This window comes from Canis aureus, chromosome 34, assembly GCF_053574225.1.
Source record: "Canis aureus isolate CA01 chromosome 34, VMU_Caureus_v.1.0, whole genome shotgun sequence".
Lineage (NCBI taxonomy): Eukaryota > Metazoa > Chordata > Mammalia > Carnivora > Canidae > Canis > Canis aureus.
The window spans coordinates 18751245-18775534 of record NC_135644.1 but is presented as its reverse complement, the minus strand read 5'-3'; positions in this window follow the sequence as shown (position 1 = coordinate 18775534).

Below are 24290 nucleotides of genomic sequence, written 5' to 3'. Positions count from 1 at the left end.
CAAAACAAAAACAAAAACAAACAAACAAAAAAAGAACCACCGGGGAGTATCTTCTGATTCTGTGTACTTTAAGTCCCTTGGCTTCTCCTGGAAGTTGTCCGTCTAGCTGGTCTTCTGGGGGAGGGGCCTGTTGTGCTGATTTTCAGGTGTTAGCAGTTGGGGGAGCTGCGGTGCCCCTGCCTGGTGCAGGGCTCGGTGGGGGTTGTTTACCCCGTGAGGCCGCAGGAGGAACAGCCCCAGTGGCGGGGCAGCTCTGGAAACCTGGATTCAGCTCCGGCAGGAACTCCGTCTGCAGGGCCTGGAGGCTCCGGGGCGGGGCCGCTGATGTGCTCAGCTGGGGCAGGAGCGTCCTCGCTGTCCTGGGCCCTCCCGGCCTCTGCCTGTCCCGGGGGGAGGCCTGATCCTGGGCTGTGACCCGTGCCCTGTGCTCCGGGGCCTGCGCTGGTGGATTCGCGCTCCCGGGGCCGCACAATCCCCTCCGCGGAGCCGCCCCCTCCCCCCTCCGAGCTGCTCCGGTCCCGCCGTGCGCGCTGCAGCCCTTAGGGAGCTCGGCGCACTCTCCTGGGCGCGCAGTTGCTCTGTTACTGTCCCAGGGAACCCGAGGGCATCCTCGCCCTCCTGGGTCCTGCTCCAACTCCCCGCGAGCCCCTTTCCCCCCGGGAAGGTCGGTGCAGCTCCTGCTCTCCGGGACGGGACTCTCCTGTCCTGGGGACACTCGCCCCGGCCTCAGCCCGGCTCCTCGCGGGCCCCTCCCCCTTGGAGGCCTTTTGTTTCTTTATTTCTTTTTCCCCGTCTTCCTACCTTGATAGAAGCGCGAACTCTTCTCACTGTAGCATTCCAGCTGGTCTCTCTTTAAATCTCAGGCCGAATTCACAGATTTTCAGGATAATTTGAAGGTTTTCTAGGTAATTTGGTGGAGACAGGTGATTTGGGGACCCTGCTCTTCCGCCGTCTTGCTCCTCCCCCCCCCCCCATTTTCTCCCTTTCTTTCTTGTCTTTGTCACCTTTGGTCTTTCCTTTCCACTCAAAGAGTCCCTTCTACTAGACTACCATCTCAGCTCTTCTCCAGAAAGATCTTTTTAAAATTCTAATTGAACCATGTCAAGATCCAGCTTTAAACCATCAATAAATCTGTCTATCTTTTGGGATAAAGATAAAAATCTCTAATTCAGTCCATAATATTCCAGGATTGTAGGGTGACCAATCACTTCTTCAGCCTCCATGGCTGCCTCCTGTTCTTTTTGCTAAAGGCATATAAGCTTTCCTTAACTTCCTAGCATGTGTTCCCTGCTCTTTCATAATTTAAGTGTGTTGGTTTCCAGAAAGGAAACCTTTTCCTATCCTTTATCCTAATCAACTCTTGCTCCTCATTCAGGTTTAGTTTACAGTATACATTCCCTCAGAAATGCATTCCCTTCATCCCAAACTAGGTCACACTTCCATAGCACTCTGAATTCTCCTCATATATCTAATTACAAGTTCGTTCTCTGTCCTTTGTATTAGAATTTCTAGGAGTTGAGGGACTCTGCCATTTTCCTCTGTGCCTAGTATATAATTAGCATTCAATATATGCTTGGTAAATAAATGGATAAATTAATGACCTGATAGAAGTCAAGTAGTAACCCTTGTACTGCGATCCTATCAACTCAGTATATTAGCAGTATGTCACTTAGGATGCGATTGGCTTTGTCTTCAGGTAAGCCACTTTTTACCTTACAAAATGGTTATCACAGTTCTGGGCATCACATGCAGACAGGATAATGTCCAGTGGAGGAAGAGCAACCATTAGGGGGTCTTTTTTGATAGCAAAGAATTTTTCCCAAAAACCCATTATAAGACATCCCTTTATGTCTCATTGGCTAGTCTATCAAATTTCTAAATCTAAATAGCTGTAGCTCATCCATTAATTGTTTTTTCAAGTAGCAGTGGTATTCCAGAAGAAGCAATTAGTTCATTTCGCAAACGATATAATCACCTAAGTACTTTTCCTCCAGACAATCATCCTACTTTAGCTGTAGGCAAAATGTTTTATGCTTACTTCCCATTATGCCACAAAGAATACTAAAAATATGCATACTCAAATGTCAAGCTTTAACAAAATCAGTAATTTCTACTGCTTCAAGAAGGGACATTCTTAAATAAATATGTGTGTGTGTTGCTTTTACCACAAATGTGTCATAGAACAGAGGTCAGTAAACTATAGTCCATAGGTCAAACCTAACCCAGATACTTTTTAAAAAAAATAATTTCTTATGGGAATACAGCCATGCCCATTTATTTGCAAATCATCTACTGAGGATTTTGCTCTTTAACTGCAGTGTTTAGCAATCAAGACAGAGACTGCATGGCCCAGAAAGTCTAAAACATTTCCTATCTTGACCTTTGCAGGAAAAAAAAAAAAGCTGACCCCTAGGATAGAAAAGTACAATAAAGACTAGTACAGTTTGACATTACTGCCTTGATATGGGCTAGGAAGCCATCAATTTTACTCATCATGGTTTCTACACAATCAAATCGAATGCCAGCTGAGTAAAAATCGCAAATAACGTCTTGTTATAAAAATATTTTTTATAAAAATAATATTGTCTTTGTAGACCCACTGAAAGGTCTTGGGTGCTCCTTCAACCTGTGGGTAACACTTTGAGATTAGCTCTCCTGACTATATAATGAATATTCTTGTCTAAATGTAATATGAATTAGTAGTTACCCTCCTTCTCAAACAATGCAAACATTTTAGAATACATTAACTTCATTTGCTCCATTTGCAATTAATATGCTGTTATGATATGGATTCTAGATGTATCTAACTCTATAACACACTATATTTTATTTTAAGCAATTAATATCACTCCAATATTTTTTTTCAAATATTGCTTTCTGTATCTTCAAACTTCTATCAGGGATCACTTACCATCTGTCTAAGAAACATGTTATGGTATTTTGTTTGATCAGTGGCTGGTGAGGATATATACTCTCAATTTCTATTTGTTTGAAAATGTCTTTATTTCACCATCATATTAAAGTGATATTTTGCTGGATAAGACATGATATCTTCAGTACGCTGAGATAAAATGACTGTGACACTAGATAGCATTTCATTGCTGGATGGCTGCTATGGTTCCTCATGAAAAGTTAACAATCTTATTGCTGCTCTTTGAATGTGATCCAGAATGCTTCTTCTTTGTCTTTGACTTTTAGTCATCTTTTTATGATGTTTCCTTAGACTCATTTTCCTTATAATTCTTGGCTTCATGGAAATGTTTATACCTGTAATTTGATATCTTTTCAGTTGGGGAAATTTTTAGTCAAGTATGTCTTTAAGCTTTGCTTCCTTCTTCCATCCCTTTCTGAGACTCCACCTACTTATAATAGACCTTTTCAAAGTATCCTCTATATCTCATATGTTCTTATCTATATTTTGTTTCCTTGCTTCTATTTCTATTTCAATGCATATTTTTTCTGATTTATTATCCACTAATTCCCTCTTCAACTCTAATAACTCATATCACTTAAACTATTATATTAAAAATTTTAAGTTAGGTATTGTATTTTTTCTTCTTCTAGAATTTCCATTAGGCTCTTTTTAAAAATATTTATTTTCTCTTGAAATTCTTCAAATTGTCTTTTTGTTCCTTGAACATGTTAAACCATGGTAACTGTATCTGATAACTTTAAGTTTTCTGCTGTTTCTATTGTCTGTTGCTCTTTTGGTGTTCTGACTTTATATTCTCATGTTCCTGGTTATTTATGACAGTGTAGACATGGTATATGAAAACTTGTAGACTATGATTATTGAAGGTTTTTTCCCAGAAACAATTAATAATTATATCCAGAAGGCTACTTTGGATATTAGACATCCCAGATCATCACGACCCAATTAGAGATTGAGATAATTTGAAACAGATTATTTTTCCTTTTTAGTGTTAGTCAATTGTCAGTTTATCCTTCCTTTTAGCTTCTAGTACTTCAAGATTCAATCTCAAAGCCTGGAACATTTACTAAATCATCCCTCCTTGAGGAAATCCAAACCCACATTACTTGTTATTGTGGCCTCCACAGTTTGCCTGAAGCCCTGCTCAACTTCTTTGTCTCTCTACCACCTTTCATAGTATCAGCAGCAGCTAACTCTAGGAGACAAGAAGCCTCAAATATATGGCTCATCTTTCTGGGTTCCCTTTTCTTGGATCTTAGCTCTATATATCTACACTACTTTTAAAGCTTTCCAATGCCTTCAAAAACTTTTAAATATTTGCCCAGCTTTTCAGCTAGTCTACCATCATTGAAAGTAAATTCTGGATTAGAACATCTCAGTGATGGCCTCTTCTGCATGTTATGCTCTTCATTACCACATTTTGTTTGTACATTCTTTTTTCTTGAGTACCACATGGTTCATATCCTATAATATTATATGCTTACTTTTTAGTATCATGGGTTTCAATAACAATAGCAGAGTTTTCTTAATCTCTCCATCTGCAAGTAGTATTTTTATGCTTGAAGAAAGACCTTATTATTGCACTCTTATGTCTCAAGCACATTCTAATCTTAATCACAAAGAACTGCACAATAGTAACACTAAAACCAAAACAGTTTATAAAAGACATTCTGCCAAATAATATACTTTTTGAGGAAAGGTATTTTTCCCTATGTGGCATTGCAGTTGACTGTGATCTGTCCCTGGATTGCATTCTGAATTTAGTTTCTATGTTGAATCTAAAAATCATTCCCAATAGAGCAGCATTTCTTGGACACTATAATAATTCTTGCCAATTATCTTTAATAACTTTTTGGGCTTCTTGACTACATCATGTACAGATTACACAATTAAATATGCCAATGCCTTGGTCCCATTGTGGTTTATCCAGGGATTGGCTGTAAGAAAAAACATAGTTATAAAATGATTATTATGTTGATGATTACTTGTGAATTGTAGAGAGTGACTTAAGCAAATTACAAGCCAGATACTTATCTGGAAAGTGAAGAATAGCGAATTTTACTGAAGAATAGTGAATTTTAATTGAAGTATAAAAAGACTATAACAGCAAGTTTTTTCAAAATCTGATATACATATTGCCTGGAAAAGTAACCAGAATTAAATGTTTTATTAATCTCATAATAACATGATTGTACAATGGATGTTAGAGCAGAAGATATTTGTGCAAGTGGTTCTAAAAGTGAAAATTAATTCCTTATTCTATAGTATACTAGCTTTAACTTGTATCACAGTTTTTTGACTTAAACTCTTGGAAATAATGATGTAATATATATAAAATTAGTTATATTAGTTTGTGATGCCATATTATAAAATAATATATTAAACAATACTAATGAAATATAAATAATTTATGTAAAATATATTTGATAATTGCATATATAAATTTACATGCATTGATATATATATCTATCAATGCATATGTGTGTTTTATGTTTTTTTTATTTTTTTTAAATTTTTTATTGGAGTTCAATTTGCCAACATTTAGCATAACACCCGTGTTTTATGTTTTTAACTCAACAAGGTTCTTGTACAGATGACCTCATTTACTCCTCACAACAATATTGAGAACTGAGATCAGGAGAATCTTCACAGATATGATTCAACCAGCGAATAGTTGAATTGAGATATGAACCCAGGCTTATCTGATCCCTCAAACTATGATTTTCCCACTATACCACATGTCAAATAGAAAAAAATTGCAAAATCAGATATGTGTTTACAAACATATAAATTATGAAATATTGTACAAAGACATCTGGCTATGGCTAGGATGGTTAACTGGTATAAAGTTCTTTGGGAACATTCACTTCTTTAGAATTTTTTCAAATTTCCTATTTTATCAAGGTACATAAAATCTCTAAAGTTCAGAATTTATATGAATGATAAAAAATGTAATAGTTGCATGGAAATTATTGAACCATATGTGACATGCTAGCCTGTCTAGATTATTATCCTGAGAAGATCCTCTCCCACTTAGTAGCCCAAACTGTCCCCCATGGACACAGACCACTAAAAACTATGGTACTTTCCCTTGGCTTCAGAAGAAAGCTACATGTAGTGTTAATATTTTCAGCAGACTCCTTTAGCAATTACAGTCTATAATCACTCACCTGGGACTGAGCATATGTTGTGCCGAACTGTCATTTGTCTTTCTAGATTAAAAGCAAGTCAGCATCTTGCCTGCAATAATCACTCAGGAAATACTGGTTGTGTGAAATCAAAGAGCTCCCTCTTGTCAGGTCTGTGTTACTTTGATCTTCAGACTTCTACCCTCCCCTTACTCCTTCCATCATTAGTAATTCCCTCCTCCCATGTCCTGGATAGCATCATGTTTTAATACATCTCCTCATTCCTTGCAAGAAAAATAAGTTATGGTACATATACAATTTAAAACTATTATGTATTTCATACATTGCAATACTATCTAGTTGTGAAAAAATGAAGAGGGTCTATATGTGATGATATAAATAATTTACAAGAGGGGATCCTGGGTGGCTCAGTGGTTTGGCACCTGCCTTCGGCCCAGGGCATAATCCTGGAGTCCCAGGCTTGAGTCCCACGTTGGGCTCCCTGCATGGGGCCTGCTTCTCCTCTGTCTGTGTCTCTGCCTCTCTCTCTCTCTCTCTGTCTCTCTCTCTTTCTCTGTCTCTCATGAATAAATAAAAAAATAATTTACAAGATGTATTGTTAAATAAAAATTAAAATACAGGACTGTGTGAAGAGTGTAATCTTATTTGCAAAATATAGCAAAATTATTTGAGTACATATATACATACTTTTATATGCATTGTCTATGAGTAGAAGAGTATTTGAGAGTAGTTTCTGAGCTCTGTGGTAGAAGAAAGACTTACCTTTTACTCATACACTTTTTCAAAATTTGTTATTGAAGTACTCAAGGTAATTTCAACCAAAAAAAATTAATGACACAACTGAAGAGTTCTCAAAATATGATTATATAAAATATAACACATTCATTCATCCATCCATACATCCATCCATCCATCCATCCAAAAACTGTTTATTAAACCTCCATAATGTGCATCTTTTTAAACTTGGGTTATTGTTGGGGAGAAGACTGGGAAGTAGAGGAGTTGATGTGTTTCTAGGACATGAATAGAGGAGATGGCATCAGCATTTCTGGAAGTAAAAAATGAGTGCTTATCTGGTCAAGATGAATTTCACAGTCTGTGTCCAGGTTGCCCTAGTACTCATTAGTGATCTCAGCTGAAGGGTTTAATTGCTCAAGTAGGGAAGTAATGGAGAGCTTGTTGAACCTTGGTTAATAACTACTTGATTGGATTATTGAGGACACCAATTCAACAGGGAGCAAGCTGGAGAATGTGGAAACAGAGCAGTGAGACATGGAGGGGCACTACAAAATGTGGATGATGGAATGAAATAATCAGAACCCTAAAGAAAAGAATCCTTTGAGCTTGAGCTCATTCTTTTTCATTGGCCATCTTTACAACCTTAACATGACTATGTGGGAACCACTTTCTGTCAGAAATAACTGCAAAACTATGCACTCTGGTATGCATATAAACAACTTAACATGCAAATAAACATTATAAAGAAGCAATTAGCTTCAAGACAACTAAGAATTATAGTTAAAGCTTGAAAACGTGCTATGTGTGAAAACTACACTTACTCTATCATTAACCTAGATATATTACTATAAGAGTTTCATTATAAATCTAGCATTTAAGGGATGCCTAGGTGGCTCAGTGGTTGAGTGTCTGGCTTTAGTTTAGGGTATAATCCTGGGGTCCTAGGATCAAGTTCCTCATCAGGCTCTCTCTCCACCTATGTCTCTGCCTCTCTCTGTGACTCTCATGAGTAAATAAATAAAATATCTCAAAAAATAAATCTAGCATTTAAAATGGTGACAATATCAATTCTTTAGATAGAAAAATTTGTAATATATACTCTCCTTTAATCCCCATTTTAAAAAATCCATCTTTGGCAAGATCAGAAACCCTAAGAGACCATCAACTCAGTTTTTATTACATACCCCCTCTGCATTTGAACTTCATGTACAGTGTCACATTCCTCCCACCTTGAATTCTTGTCTCTCTACAGGATATAGTAGACTTTGTTTAAGTAGATTTTGTTTCTACCACTATTTGGTTTCCAAGTGAATAATTTTTCCCTTTGAGATTCAGGTCTTATTCTTTACCTCTTGAATATATATATATATATATATATATATATATATATATATATATATAATAACTGGCCTGTCAGACAAAAGATTAATTCCTATAAATAAAAAGAATAAAGCCCATTGGATTTTGCCTACTGCAGTCTACCAGATTAACTTTTTATTATTATTACTTTCAAAGAAAGAATTGTATCTTATTCTGGCACAGTACTTGGGAGAATTGGCTTTTTTTTCTTTTCCAAATTGAAAATCATTAGCTATGCTCTCTGAAGAGGATAATGGTCTATCACAGACAAAACTTGCTTTAGCTTTTCTTTTTTCTTTGCTGTTGCTCTGTGGTATTGGCCTCTTCTGGATTTGCACAGTAAAATCTTTCTATATTTCTTACCCAAACAGGCTTTTCCAACAAATCTTGAGATTTAGAAAGTCACTGTTGCTTCCAGGAATTTATGTTGCCCAAAGCCAGAAAACAGACTTAGCCAATATTACAGAATGCTCTGGGCTACAAGAAAGCTGTTATTTGACCAGATGTTATTACAGAGTAGAAAAACAGATTACTCTTTATATTTTGGTTCTACAGAAACCTTTCATAAAGTAGTTATACCTAAGGAAATACAGAAATTCATTTGTCAGAAAACACTTTTAACTAAATGGTGTCAAACATGAGCTGTGTCCTTGCCCAGCCATATAAAAACTCATGCTTATGAGAAGCTTTATAGAAAAAAAAATAAATGCCAAGGCCAAAATATAGCTAATTTTAAATATAGCTACTCTTATCACTAGACTTGATAAAGCAACTGCATTATTACCAGCACAAATTGTTGTTTTTCTGCCCTAATCTGTATTCCTCTTGTTGGAAAAGGGATTCAGCTGACACTCCTAGTGAAACCTTGAATGTTATAGTTATTGTTAGGGCTCCTTTAGAATTTCTCTTACAAAGTATTCATTTGGATTTTGCTTGAGAACAAAATCTAAGCTACCAGCACACCAGCTCACATGAACTGACCCTCTCCTATGATTAATTCTTAACAAGAAGTTTTTGTCTTTTATTCTCATGGATTTTCTCATGAAAGGTTTTAGTATTTTTACCTGATTGGAATAATCATCTTACTTTTTGCAATAGAACTTATAAGTATTTTTTAGGTTTCATTTTTATTTTCCACTTTATTCATTTTAAAATTAGTGGGAAAAAAACCACACTGGCAAAAAGTTAAAAAAAAGTACCAGCGCATATAGAATAAAAATTACAAGTTCGCCTTCACACTTTTACCAACTCTACATAACAATTTGATTCCTTCCCCCCATAGAGCCACTAAGCTTGCAGAGTGTTCTCAATTTACATTTATATACTTTCAAAGATTCTAATTTTCCACTTCTAACACATCAAATAACCAAGCTATTTGAAATTTTTTTCTGAAGTAAAATTAAATGAATAAAGTAATGACCTGAATCAAATGCTTGTACTTTATTGTTTGAACTTAGTGACATTTCTTGGCTTCCTAGAAATATTTGTTTTTATGTGCCTTTCTGAGTTCTTAATAATTGCAGTTTCCAAATAAGTAACTGCTGGTTAAATATTGTGTTTTTGTAGTTTTATTTTAGTGTTGCTTATTTTATTTCTTCCTACTTTAAATTGAGTTTTTACTATCACTAGTAGTGTTAGGTATATGTATGACTTAAGTCAGTTGACTCAACCATAGTTATGATGGATTTATATCATCACAGCTACTTTCAAATGGCTTTCTTGGTCACTCACATTACCTCTTTATAATATTCAATTATCCGTATTCTGCTCCTACCCTTAGCTCACAAACCGCTACTCCAAATGATGAAATCACCAATATAAATGTTTACTAAATGTAAAACCAAGTTCCTCAACAAATATTTTTTGCTATATTGATCTATGAAGTAAGTATTGAATTAATATTTTTGAATAGCTAAACCTACATCTTTAAAAATTAAACTATTTTAATTAGCAAAATATATTTGATGAGTAATACATGATCCATACTTGTGTTATTTCAAATTTTACATATTGTTATGTTTTCTTCTTTGTTTTTTAAGTTTTTATCTAAATTCCAGTTAATTAACATACAGTGTAATATTAGTTTCAGGTGTACAATATAGTGAATCAGCACTTTCACAAAACACCCCATACTCATCCCAGCAATTGCATTCTTTAATCCCTGTCACCTATTTTACTGGTCTCCCCTCCCCTCACCATCTACCTCCCTTCTGGTAACAATCAGTTTGTTCTCTATAGTTAATGCAGAAAGACCACAAATGCATGGAGATTAAACAACATGCTACTAAACAGTGAGTGGGTGAACCAGGAAATCAAAGAAGAAATTAAAAAATACATGGAAAGAAATGAAAATAAGAACATAACTGGTCCCAAACCTTTGGGATGCAGCAAAAGCAGTCCTAAGAGGGAAGTAGATAGTAATACAGGCATACCTCAAGAAGCAAGAAAAATCTCAAAAACACAACCTAACCTTACACCTTAGGGAGGTAGAAAAAAAACAAGAAACAAAGAAGCGTAAAGCCATCAGAAGGAAGGAATTAATAAAGATTAGGGCAGAAATAAGTGATACAAGAGCTAAAAAAAAAATCAATAGAACAGATCAATAAAACCAGGAGCTGATTCTTTGAAAAAAATAATAAAATTGATAAACTTCTAGCCAGACTTATCAAAAAGAAAAGAGAAAAGACCCAAAGTAAATAAAATCACAAATGAGAGAAGAGGCATAACAACCAACACCACAGAAATACAAACAATCATAAAAGAATATTATGAAAAACTACACATCAAGAAATTGGACAACCTAAAAGAAATGGATCAATTCCTACAAACATATAAGCTACAAAAATTGAAACAGGAACAAATAGAAAACTTGAATAGACTGGAAATCAGCAGTCAGTAATCAAAAAACTCCCAACACACACAGAAGGCCAGGGCCAGATGGCTTTGCAGGCGAATTCTACCAAACATTTGAAGAAGAGCTGATACCGATGCTTCCCAAACTATTCCAAAAAAACATAAATGGAAGGAAAACCAGCATTACCCTGATACCAAAACCTGATAAAGACTTGAATGACAGGCCGATATCTCTGATGATCATGGATGCAAACCTTCTGAAAAAATACCAGCAAACTGAATCCAGGAATACATGAAAAGAATCATTTACCGTGATCAAGTGAGATTTGCTCCTGGGATGCAAGAGTGGTTCAATTTGCAAATCAATCAATGTGATACACCACATTAATAAAAGAATACCAGAATAGGCAAAACAGCCCCGAAAAAGAAAAAGCAAAGTTGGAGGCATCACACTTCTGGATTACAAGTTATATTACAAAGCTGTAGTGATCAAGACGGTATGGTACAGGTACATAGATCAATAGGACAGAACAGAAAATGCAGAAAGGAATCCATAACTATATGGTCATTTAACAAAGCAGGAGAAAATGCGGAAAAGACAGTCTCTTCGGGATCCCTGGGTGGTGCAGCGGTTTGGCGCCTGCCTTTGGCCCAGGGCGCGATCCTGGAGACCCGGGATCGAATCCCACGTCGGGCTCCCGGTGCATGGAGCCTGCTTCTCCCCCTGCCTGTTTCTCTGCCTCTCTCTCTCTCTCCTCTGTGACTATCATGAATAAATAAATAAAATCTTTAAAAAAAAAAAAAAGACAGTCTCTTCAACAAATGGTGCTGGGAAAACTGGACAGCAGCATTCAAAAAAATGAAACTGGACCACTTTCTCATACCAACCATAAAAATAAATTCAAAGTGGGTTAAAGAACTAAATGTGAGGCAGAAAACCATTAAAATCCTAGAGGGAACACAGGCAGTAACATCTTTGACCTGGGCCATAGCAACTTCTTTCTAGGTATGTCTCCTGAGACAAGAAAAAGAAAAGCCCAAAAATAAACTATTGGGGCTACATCAAAATTAAAACTTTCTGCGCTGTGAATGAAATTATCAAGAAAACTAAAAGGCAACCTACAGAAAGGGCAAAGATAATTACACCTGACATATCTGGTAAGAAGCTAGTATTCAAACTATATAAGAAACTTATGAAACTCCACACCCCCCAAAATGATTAATCCAATTAAAAAATGAGCAGGAGACATGAACAGACAATTTTTCCGAAAAAGACATCCAGATGGCTAACAGACATGAAAAGACACTCAACATTGCTCATCATCAGGGAAACACAAATCAAAATGACAATGAGATATCATCTCACACCCGTCAGAATGGCTAAAATCAACAACAGAAGACACAACAGGTTTTGGCGAGGAAGTAGAGAAAAGGAACCCCCATTTCACTGTTGGTGGGAATGCAAACTGGTGCAGTCACTCTGGAAAACAGCGTATAGATTCCTCAAACAGTTAAAAATAGAACTACTCTATGATCCAGCAATTGCATTACTAGGTATTTACACCAAGAACACATAACCACTAATTCGAAGAGATGCATGCACCCTGATGTTTATAGCAGCATTATCTCCAATAGCCAAATTACAGAAACAACTCAAGTGTACACTAACTGATGAAGGGAAAAAGAAGAGGTGATATATAGATATATATGTATCAACAACATGAATGGAACTAGAAAGTATTATGCTACATGAAGTAAGTCAGAGAAAGACAAATACCATATGATTTCACCCATATGTGGAATTTAAGAAATAAAATGAGCAAAGGGAAAAGAGAGGAAGCAAACCAGACTCTTCGTAAAAATATACATTTAATTAATAACTAATTACCAAATGAGTTAGTAAATTCATTTTTCATTAAGCTTCATTTTGAGAAAATTGTAGGTTTACACACAGTTGTAAGAAGTAATAGAGATCCTGTGCACCCTTTACTGTGTTTCCCCCAACAATGACATCTTGCAAAAACTCTAGTACGATATCACACCAGGGTATTCATATTGATACAAGATACAGAATGTCACCTTCACCGCATAGATCTGTCCTATTTTCTTTCACAGTTACACCTACTTTTACCTCCTCAATCCTTGATTAACACTTATCTGTTCTCCATTTCTATAATCTTCTCATTTCAGGAATGTTTATAGAGGAGTCATGCAGTTTTTAACCTTCTACAATTGGCTTTTTTTCATTCAGCATAACTTTCTGGTGATCCATCCAAGTTGTTGAATATATGTCTCTTTTTATGGCTGAAAAGTATTACATGGTATGGATCCACCTGTTTGTTTAACCATTCACAAGTTAATTATAGTTATGGGCTATTACAAATGACAGGCGCTATGAACATGCATGTACAGATTCTTACATAAACAGAAATTTTAATTTTTTTAGGATAAATACTCAAAAGTACACATGTTGGATTGTATGGTAGTTTCACGCATAGGTTTTTTTAAAAAACTGCCAAATGCTTATGATGCAGCCAAATGGCTGCACCATTATACATTCTCACTAACAATGTATAAATGATCCAGTTTCTCTACATCCTTGCCTGCCCTTTTGGAATTAATACCATTTTTTTTAGCCATTCTGATAGTGTTGTGATAATTACTGAGTTTTAGTTTATATTTCCCTGATGGCTAATAATGAACATCTTTTCATGTGCTTATTACCATCTGTATATTTTCTGAGGTGAAATATCTCTTTGTGACTTTTACCCATTTTCTCACTGAATTTTGGGTGTTTTTTTTTTTTTCTGTTGAATTTAAGAGGTCTTTATACCAGCCACTTGATATGTGATTTGCAAATACTTTCTCCCAGTCTGTTATCTTTTCACCCTCTCCACAAGGTCTCTAGCTGAGCAAAATTTTTAATGTTAATGCAGTCTAACTTATCAATTTTATTTTGTGGTTCATTATTTTGTGTCAACTCTAAGAACTCTTCACCTAATTCTAGATCCTAAGGAATTTCCTCTATGTTTATATTCTAAGTGTTTTGTAGTTTGTACATTTTGCACTTAAGTGCATGATTCATTTTTATTTAATTTCTGTGTAAGCTGTAGGGTTTAGACACCTTGAGGTTTTTCATCACTTGTTCATTTGTTGTTGTTGTTGTTGTTGTTGTTGTTGTTGTTTTGCCTATTGATGTTCAGATCCAGTAATTGTTGAAAAAGCTAAAAACTATGCTTCCTCCATTGAATTGCTTTTGTACCTTTGTCAAAAATTGGTGGGCTTATTTTTATGGGCTTTTTTTTAAAGTTGTATACTCTGTTTCATAAATCTATGTGCCTACCTGTCTTGATTACTATAGCTATATAATAATTCTTAAAATCAGGTCGATTCCTCTCCTTTATTTATTTTTTTTACAAAATTGTTTTAGCTATTCCAGTTTCTTTGATTTCTCTATTTTGGAATAAACTTGACTGTATCTACCAAAACATAGCTCTTGTTTTTATAGGAATTTGTTAAACCTGTCTATTAATTTAAGCAGAATTGGCATCTTGGCTGTCTTCTAAATCCTGAACACAATATGTCTCTCCATTTATTTAGATCTTCTTTTAGTTCTTTCATCAGTGTTTTGTACTTTTTAGTATCTAAGTCTTGTACATGGTTTGTTATATTTACACCTAAATATTTCATTTTTGAACATCTTGAACCTAAATATTTCATTTTGAACAATTATAAATTATATTCTTTTTTTTTAATTTCACTGTCCAAGTGTTCATTGCTAGTATAAAGAAATTCAGTGGGACTCCTGGGGTGGCTCAGCAGTTAAGCATCTGCCTTTGGCTCAGGGCGTGATCCTGAAGTCCCGGGATAGAACCCCACATCGGGCCTCTCTCTCTTTCTCTCTCTCTCTCTCTCTCACTGTATCTCTCATGAATAAATAACTAAAATCTTAAAAAAGAAGGAAAGAAAGAAATACAGTGTTTGTGTGTGTGTGTGTGTGTGTGTGTGTGTGTGTGTGTTTTATATCCTGTGACTTTGCTGAACTCACTTTTTAATTCTAGGGAGTTGTTTTGGTGTGTAAATTGGTATTTTCTAAAATAGACAACAATGTCATCTGCAAATAGGAACAGTGTTATTTTTTTCCTTTCCAGGGTGTATGCTTCTATTTCCTTTATTTGTCATTGGTATTGGCTATAACCTCTAGTACTATATTATCTGGTACCATATTATCTTGAATCAGACCGGTAAGAATAGACATCACTGCTTTGTTCACCATTAAGCGTCATGTTAGTGTTTTTCATAGATGCTTTTTGTCAAGTTAAGGAAGTGCTCCCTCTTTGTTTTAAGATTTTATTTATTCATTCATGAGAGACACAGAGAGAAAGTGGCAGAGACACAGGCGGAGGGAGAAGCAGGCTCCATGCAGGGAGCCTGTCAAGACTCGATCCTGGGTCTCCAGGGTCACACCCTGGGCACCCTGGGCTGAAGGCCACGCTAAACTGCTGAGCCACCCAGGGATCCCCTAGATGTTTCTTTAGGAGGATTTTTAGGCTACATATTCAATTTTCTTAGTAATTACAGAGTTAAGAAAATTATATATTTTGGGTAGGTTGGGTAGATTGTATAGATGGAAATCATGAAGATGAGATTATCTATATACTTAGAGAGAAGAGAACTATGACAGAATGAGAAAGAAATCAGAAAGGCCAGAGAGGTAGGAGAAAAATCAAGAGGAAAATGTCAGAAAATCCTAGGGAGGAAGATAATTTCAACAGGAGGAAAGATCCCAGAGTGTTAAGTGAGTTAAAGACTGAGATGTGTCCATTGATTTAAACAGCAAGGAGGATACTGATGAGATTGACACCACAGCAAGATCAATACAATAAATCAGTAGAAGCAGAGGCTGAATTGGGGTGAATTGAGGTGCAAGTGAGAAGTAATGAAGGGGAGGTAGTGACAGTAGACAATCCTTTCAAGAGCTTTTGCAGAGGAGAAGTAAGATAGGGAGTTCTTCCTTTTTAAGAGTTCATTTTATTACTTAATTTTTAACATTAGATCAATATTGGCATTGTGGAATGTTCTTTGGGAAGGATCTAAAAAATGGAGAGAAGTTATAAGTATTTGAAATATAATTTTCATAAAGATAAAATCATAACAGATAAATGAAAACATAAAGTCAAAGATTTTTATATAACTCATTAATTAATGAAGGCAGCAATGAGATATTATGACCTGTTCCTGCACCTCCAAACACTAAGATATTTATAAGCAATACAACAAAAATAGTTAAGATAAGATTACTAGGTGAGATGTAAAACTTGTTTATGTCTAACAAACCATAAATCACTGGGGTTATCAGTTCTACTAGCCAGAAATTATTTGCATCTCTATCCAACAAAAATATACACATTGAGATGTGTCTTTTCTAAATCTTTGTCTTTAGACTTTTGATGAGTAGTAAATATATGAAGTGGATTAAATACATTCCACACTGATTTTGCCTTCTAGATAATATTTCTGACAAGATACAATAGAAATGCTGGACAACTATAGAGCAAGATGCCCAAAATAATAAGAGGACAGTGTTCTCACTTTGGCTGCACACTACAATCTCCTGGAAAAGTTTTAAAAAGTATTTAAACCCTGGTCCCATACCGAGGGATTCTGATTTAATTCGTATAGCGTAGGGTCCCAACAAAAGCCAAATATGAACAGTGGCAGAAGGTGCGCAAATAGGGGTATAAATGAGAGAATTAGCCTTAGAGAAAAGGATGACAGGTCTTGTTCTATAGAGAAGGAGCAAGGGTGGACTTGATGCAAGTTCATAGGGAAGAAAAAAATCATGACTGTTTTACTTCAACTCAGAAGCAATTATAATTTCTTTGAAATGGAGCAAAATTTTAATTGGGTTAAATATAGTCAGTTTTCTTTGTTATTTCCTATGTGCATGGACAGAAAGAAAATATTAGGATAAATATAAAGGGCTTCATAGAATATTAGTTGTTAAATTTAGCTGTTTAACTTAGCTTTTTAGGTGTTCTCCATTTACAAATGTGACTTCTTTTTTTTTCTTTTTTGTTAAGAAATTAATTTTTTAATAAATTTTTTAAAAGATTTTATTTATTTATTCATTAGAGACACAGAGAGAGAGAGGCAGAGACACAGGCAGGGGAGGAGAAGCAAGCTCCACGCAGGGAGCCCGATGTGGGACCCGATCCCGGGTCCCCAGGATCAGGCCCGGAGCCAAAGGCAGATGCTCAACTGCTGAGCCACCCAAGGCTCCCAGAAATTAAATTTTAATTTTTTAAAAGATTTTATTTATTCATGAGAGACACAGAGAGAGGCAGAGACATAGGCAAAGGGAAACGCAGGCTTCCTGCAAGAGCCTGACATGGGACTTGATCCTAGAACACCAGGATCACAACCTGAACCAAAGCAGACACTCAACCACTGAGCCACCCAGGCACCCCAATTTCTTTATAGTAGGCTACATGCCCAATGTGGGGCTTGAACTCATGACCCTGATATTAAGAGTCACATTCTCTATTGACTTAGCCAGCCAGGCACCCAGCAAATGTAATTTCTTAAATAAGAGCCAGTTTTGAAAGCAACAACCCACTGATAAATGACTGTTTCAACTCTTGATGTGAGACTAAGTAGTCTCCATGGCCTAATTTCTAAATGCACATGATAGATGGTAGTCATAATAATGATGCTTTTTCCTAAGTAAAACTCAGGGTTTTCTACTGCAGTCTTTGGACTTGCACTCTTTCTTAATTAAGATGATGCTTTGAAATGCCAAAAAACAAGAATAAAATACTAAGGGGATCACCATGAAACAAAATGAAGAGGGAGTATATGTGGCCCACTTGCAGAGTTCAACACTTATGACTCACTGTGTCTGAGAACCATTGTGCCAGCCTATAGGTGCTTCTGCCAGAGTGGGAGCTCTTGAAGGACAAGCCCTTAACTATTTATCTCTGTAAAATCTGAATATTTGACAAAGTTCTGGCATTTGTTAGGTGCTCAATAACATTTGCTGAATGAACAAAATATATTATGGTTATGATGCCCACAACTGTTGCAAAGTCTACAGAAATCATTATAATTCAAAGCACACAGGTTCAGAGTTAAGAAGATTGAAAATTTCTTAATATGGCACATGCTAAAGTTCAGTAGTTTATTTATAGGACGATTTTGTTTCTGCTTCTCTCCCACATTGCTGTAAATGTTAAACATCAGTCTGTCACGCATGCAAAGTGCTGATCTAATTGGCCTATAAGAGCACTGTGTTCCCTTTCAGCATCATAAAGATGTGATATGGATAATCCACTTACAGCCTCCCCTTCTGTGTTACTATATTTAAAATAGCTTGTTGTGTTGTTCATGGGGATTTATAAAATGAGTTTCTAGGAAATGAGAAATCACTGAGTGCTAGTGTGCTTTTCACTTTCTACTGAGCCTTTAAAAGGATTTACCTCAGTCGCTGTGGGGCTGATTTCCCTTGACATTTTGTGACCATCTGTAGTCCAGTAATGCAGAAACAGGAATTCTCTCAGGAAAAGCTTTAGAGAAGATGAGGTCCTTTCTGCACTTCTTCAGTGCCACTCCATGAACCCTTTCTCTCAGGGGCCATATCTGGCTTTCTTGAGCTCCACATTGTTATTTCTAGCAGAGAGCGCAGTCCCCAAGGAGGGAAGGACTTCAGAAAGCTTTCTCTGCCATCTGTTCCTCTATGGTGTTGAGTGTTATGTTTCCTAAGAACAGCAAATAACTATGTTAGAGTGCACAATACCTTCATGAGTCTCAAAATCTCTATGCCTTGATTCAATACAATTCTAACTTTGTATGAGAGTACACTGCCTCCAAGGCAAGTAAGGCGTTTTATAAGCATTGTTTTTAAGTAATTATTCTCATTATTACTGCAGCAGGTAATGATTATCATTGCCCTCATTTTAGTAAAGAAAAAGAGTTAAAGGGAGTATATGATATGTTTAAGTTCCCATTGCTCATAATGAGAGATGAAAGAAGACAAAAACCCATCTATTTTTTTTTTTTTTATAATTAGAAGACTCTGTCTTCTATAAAACAGGGAAAGCCAAAAGTTTCCTAAAAGCATGTGTCTCAGGCTCTTTTCTTAACAAAATCTCAACAAGGCAGGATTAGTTCATGAGTCTAAATATTTATACCTTACAAATATCACATTTTTCTTGGATATTCAATTTAGTGTCTAGAAGAGAGTTCACAGCCAGAAATCAAATATACTCCTCAAGAATTCTCTTTGGTATCTCTTTGAATTTGGAAGACTTAATTTCTTTCTTAGCATTTCATGGATGATTGTTACAATTTTGTATTGAAAAATCTATGGAGTGGCCACCAGGTGTTGAATGCCTACTCTACCAAATGCCATATTTAGTATCACTCCAAAGTGAGTAATATTGTCAGAGTTTTACAGATGAAGAAATGGAAGCTTAGAGAAATAAAGTAATTTTCTCAAGTTGGAAAGTGGTGAACTTGGGATGTAAACCCAGGTCTGATTAACTTCCAGACATTTTCCAAAATGTCACCCAACTCAGGAATTCGGCACTATTATGTGAATCTTCCACCTGTCAAGAATTTTGCTCTCCTCAGGTAAACATAGTTGATTCAATGTGAGAATTGTTAGATCACCATCCAAACAAATATACCTTTTTCGCTTTATTCTTTTGCATATCTTTAGTATGATAGTTTGAATACAGAAATTTGTTTTTAACTCATTCATGCAACTCTAGGGAATATCATTAGGTTATCTCATTTTCAAAAAGTTAAGGGAAAATGAAATAACGAATGTAAGATAGGAAAAGAAAACACTTTGCATGCTAACACCTATATCTCAAATGGCACATCAGTTTTAAAATGTGTTAAAGCAGATTAGCTTTAAAAGGTTTAGCCATTAGGGATTTTTTCCATTGCCAGTAATATGGTCAATTGAAACTAGTTAGAATATTTTAATAGAAGTTTTCTTTTCATTAGAATTATTTCAAGCCTGGATATAGTCTCCAACTAATAAAGATAATAATAAAATACTTTAGGGCCCTATTTAAGAAAATGGGAGTGAGTAGGGCAAGTTGCAGAATTTTATTCTTGACTGAGAAGGGAAAGAAGGCATTATTTCTGCTTTATATGGAAAATTAACTGCCTAAATGCGATGCCAGCATGAAAATAAGGGCACATAGCAGTAAAAATCTGCATCTCATGGGGAATTTGTGTTCAGTTCTCCCAGAGCATAAAATGGCACAGGCTTTCTCTGGCAAGTCAGATGAACATGGTCTCTAAAAAAGTGAAAAACAAAAGAACATAATGATATGCTTGGCCACTCAAAGTTCAAATAGCAACTTGTTTTATTTTTGTACATGGGAAACTTTATTGAACTTGGAAACATACCTCTTTCAGTTCTGCAGCATTCTTTCTGTTAGGTCAGGAGCAAATAGAAAAATGATCAGTACATGCCCAGCTTCTAACTGAGATCAATTAATCTAAAGAAATTAGGGAACATACACACATGACTTGAATCAGCTTTTCCATCCCCTGAAGAGTCCTTCTTCTGAGAATATTAAATAATGATGCATGCACATATGCAGAATATTTTCTTTAAAAAGTTAGGACATATAAGTTATCATTTTAGACCTAACCAAAATTGGGATATGAGCCAGGACTATAATTATAACACCTCTGCATTTAATATCCTCCACATGGAAAATAGAGAAAATGACATCTAACCATATAAGGCACAATACAAGGTTTCACAGGTGACATGTGCTTTATTGTTTTAACCCATCTGCACATTCTAGAAGCGAGGACGAACAGGCTCATTCTGCAGAGAAATACCATAACAGGAATCCGAAAGGTTGAGGGATTACCCACAGTTACTAGTGACATTGTTCCAGCCCCAGAAGTGATGTTTGTGTGACAGTGTTGGCCTGGACGTCCAGGCTCACTGGCCCCTCTGGCACAGGCAAAACAGAGAGCATCATCTGAAAACACCTGATTCTGCCTCAGTGGAGATCAGAGGTCCCTGTGGCTGAGTTCTCCTGAGTCTGCAGCTGCCCACTAGCTGCATTTGTGAGCTAAAGGCTCTTTTTAAGATAATATATCTATCAAATTCTTTGACAATATGGTAAGGATTGATTGGTGCATCACACTAGATAATCTACAGAAATTCAAGAAACTGTCTTTTATTTTTAGAACATTTCATAATGCATGCCTTCTCCATCCCTAATCCCCTTCCCTAAGAGGGAAAGGTAAAAGAAGAGGAGACATAGCCTTGTTCCTGAGGCCTGTGGCATCCATTTTAGGAGTTCTGCAGAATGAAGGGGCGGGGGTGTTGGGAATGGAATTTTAGTGCACATCTCAGGTTTAGGGATAATATGCCAGAATGATAAAACTCAGGATGTCTTTACATTATTCTGGAAACAAAATCAAGTTTAAGAATGGCCTTAAGTGGTGAATCTAGAATTAAATGACAAGAAATTAAGTGTAACACAAAATAGAACATAGAATGACCTTGACGGTCAATGCTATTTACGCATTTATAGTTTTTTGCTTTAGGTCGTTATGCCAGGAAATTCTATGGGGCTTTGTGCCTTAAATTGTGCCGTCTTGTCAAGGGCCAGATAGATCTTGTACATTTCACCCGAGGACCTAAAAATCTGTCAAAATTTAATACAGTTGACTAGAATGCAGGCCCAGTCACAGTGGGAATGTATTTGAAAAATTCAGCACTGTAAGACCGTATCTCACTTTGATCAGAAGGTTATAAAATAGCTAGGGTACCTTTGCCTGTGGCTTTGTCTCAGAATCTAGGGCCTGAATACCTTATATCACATATGAGCCTTAAAACCAATGCAGAATAGACATGGTGGGATAAATATGCATTCATATGCATGTGCAACTACTTTGATTATTGTTTTGTTAAGTTCATCCAGTAAGGGTGCAGCCGAATCAGTAGGAGTAATAGAAATATCATGAGAACTGATGAACCATTTTTTTAAAGAAGAGAAATTGTTTTATAATGCTTTAGAAAAATGCATATTTTCTCATTTATAGACAACAATTTTAGCTTCTATTATATATCATGAATTTTTGTTTGTTTAAAGCTTTAAAAATTATGGTAAAGTTATTTTGCATTTCAGGTGCTTAGTTCTATCTGAAGGGATATTTAAAAGTATTGGCAGTAAAGATTTGGTTTGTCATGCATAAATTTTGTTTTCCCTCTCTACCCAAGGGAGTTAGCCTATTTTCTTTATGTCTGCCCCTTTCACTCTATGAAACATATCTTCTCCATCTTTGGACATTTTTAGATTGTATTTTCTTCTGAGCGCTTTATGTGAATATAAAATCCAAGTTATCTGAGTCCATTCAACGAACGTTTAGTAAGTATCTGCCGTGTTCAAGGAAAGCAATGTGTTAAATTCCATGTGGGCTATAAAGATGAATAAAGCATGTCCTTAATGAGCTGACAGTGTAATGGGAAAAACAAGGTGTGTCAAAAATGACTAGCATACAAACCAGAATGGGTAAAAGGCACTGAGGAGACTGCAAATGCTTGAGGAGTTTTGACATGGGAGGGATTGTTTACTTTTAGCTGCGGCATTAGGGGAAGGCTTCCTAAAGCAAGTGGCACTTGAACTTCATATGAAAAGACGGTGGTCGTTTCTGTAGAAAAATATGGCAAGTGGGGTCAATGGAGAGTGCTCTTTAGACAGGCACATAGGAGCACAGGAGGAGGCGAAAGTGCAGAGATGATTCAGGAAACACCAGGCGCTCTTTGAGAACAGCCAGAGTATGGTCCCTCACACCAGTGGGAGCCAGGATAAAAGGTTCTAAATGCCAAGTTATTGAGAAGTTAATGGGAAATCAGGCAGGCCAGTAAACCCAGCTGATAACTCCAACATCAAAATTCTTTATCAAGTGTGGTTAAAATGAGGGAGCAAGCCACATGGTTTCTTTTGACTGTTCTTGGGGGGCATGTGCTTAGAGAGTGATCATGTTGTGACAATCATGATCTCCCTGTCCAATTATTGTATTTGCCTATTTCCTTTGCTTCTGTTCCTGGATGCCATTCAAATGTAAAATATGAGATTTTGAAGATTCAGCTCAACATTTCTTAAATGCCCATTGTGTATAAGGCATAATGCTGAGAGGTATGAGGAGGAGGACACGCTTATAGCTGTTAAGGAACTGATATTTGGCCTGTCATCACTTCAGTTTCCAGGACAAATTACACTAGATAAATAAATAAATTATACTAGCAAGACTGGCTGATATGGTAATGAAAAATATCGACTTACGAGTCAGGCCAGCATCTGAGAACTAGGGTTATCATTTTCTACTGTGTGGCCTTGGGCAAGTTACTTAAGCTCTCTAACCTTAGGTTCTTCACTGCAAAATAGAGGTAACTGCCTCATGGTATTTTTAGATATATTAAATAAAAAGGATGTATGTAGAGCAGAGCACTTGCCACAATAACATTCAAGAAATGCCTGCCTTGGGGCACCTGGGGTGGCTCAGTCGGTTAAGTGGCGAACTTTTGATTTCAGCTCAGGTCATGATCTCAGAGTCCTGGGATTGAGCCCCTGAGGTTGACTCTGCACACAGCAGAGAGTCTGCTCCCTCTCCCCCTCCCCCTATGCTCTCTCTCTCGCGCGCTCTCTCTCTCTCTCTCTCTCTCTCTGTCTTAAATAAAGAAATAAATCTTAAAAAAAAATAAAGGTCAGCCTTTATGATTTCTTCAAAGAGTATTTTTTCTCCATTTTCTTATGTCTGAGTAGAAAAATGAGGGCCACAGAAGCTGAACAATAGGATATATAGCATGTAAGGATAGTATTTTCTTACTATTTATTACTGTATAACAAACCACTCTCAAAATTTGGTGACCTAATACAATTTATTTGTATTTCTCCTGGTTGTGTGGGTTGACTTGACTCAATTGGGCAGTTCTTACCGGGAACCTTTCATGCAGTTTCTATCTAACATGGGCTGGGGTCATAGTTATCTGAAGGCTCTACAGGACTAAACAGCCAAGGTGGCTCACACACACTGCAGGTACTTAATGCTCCTTTCACCTGGGAATCAACTGGGGCTATTGAATGGAGCACCCACAAATGATCTCTTCAAGTAGCTTGAGCTTTTCAAAGCACAGTGATTGTTTCTGAAAAGGAGCAGTCCAAGAGACTTGGCTGGAAGCTGCAAAGATTCTTCATTTACATATCAGCATGTGC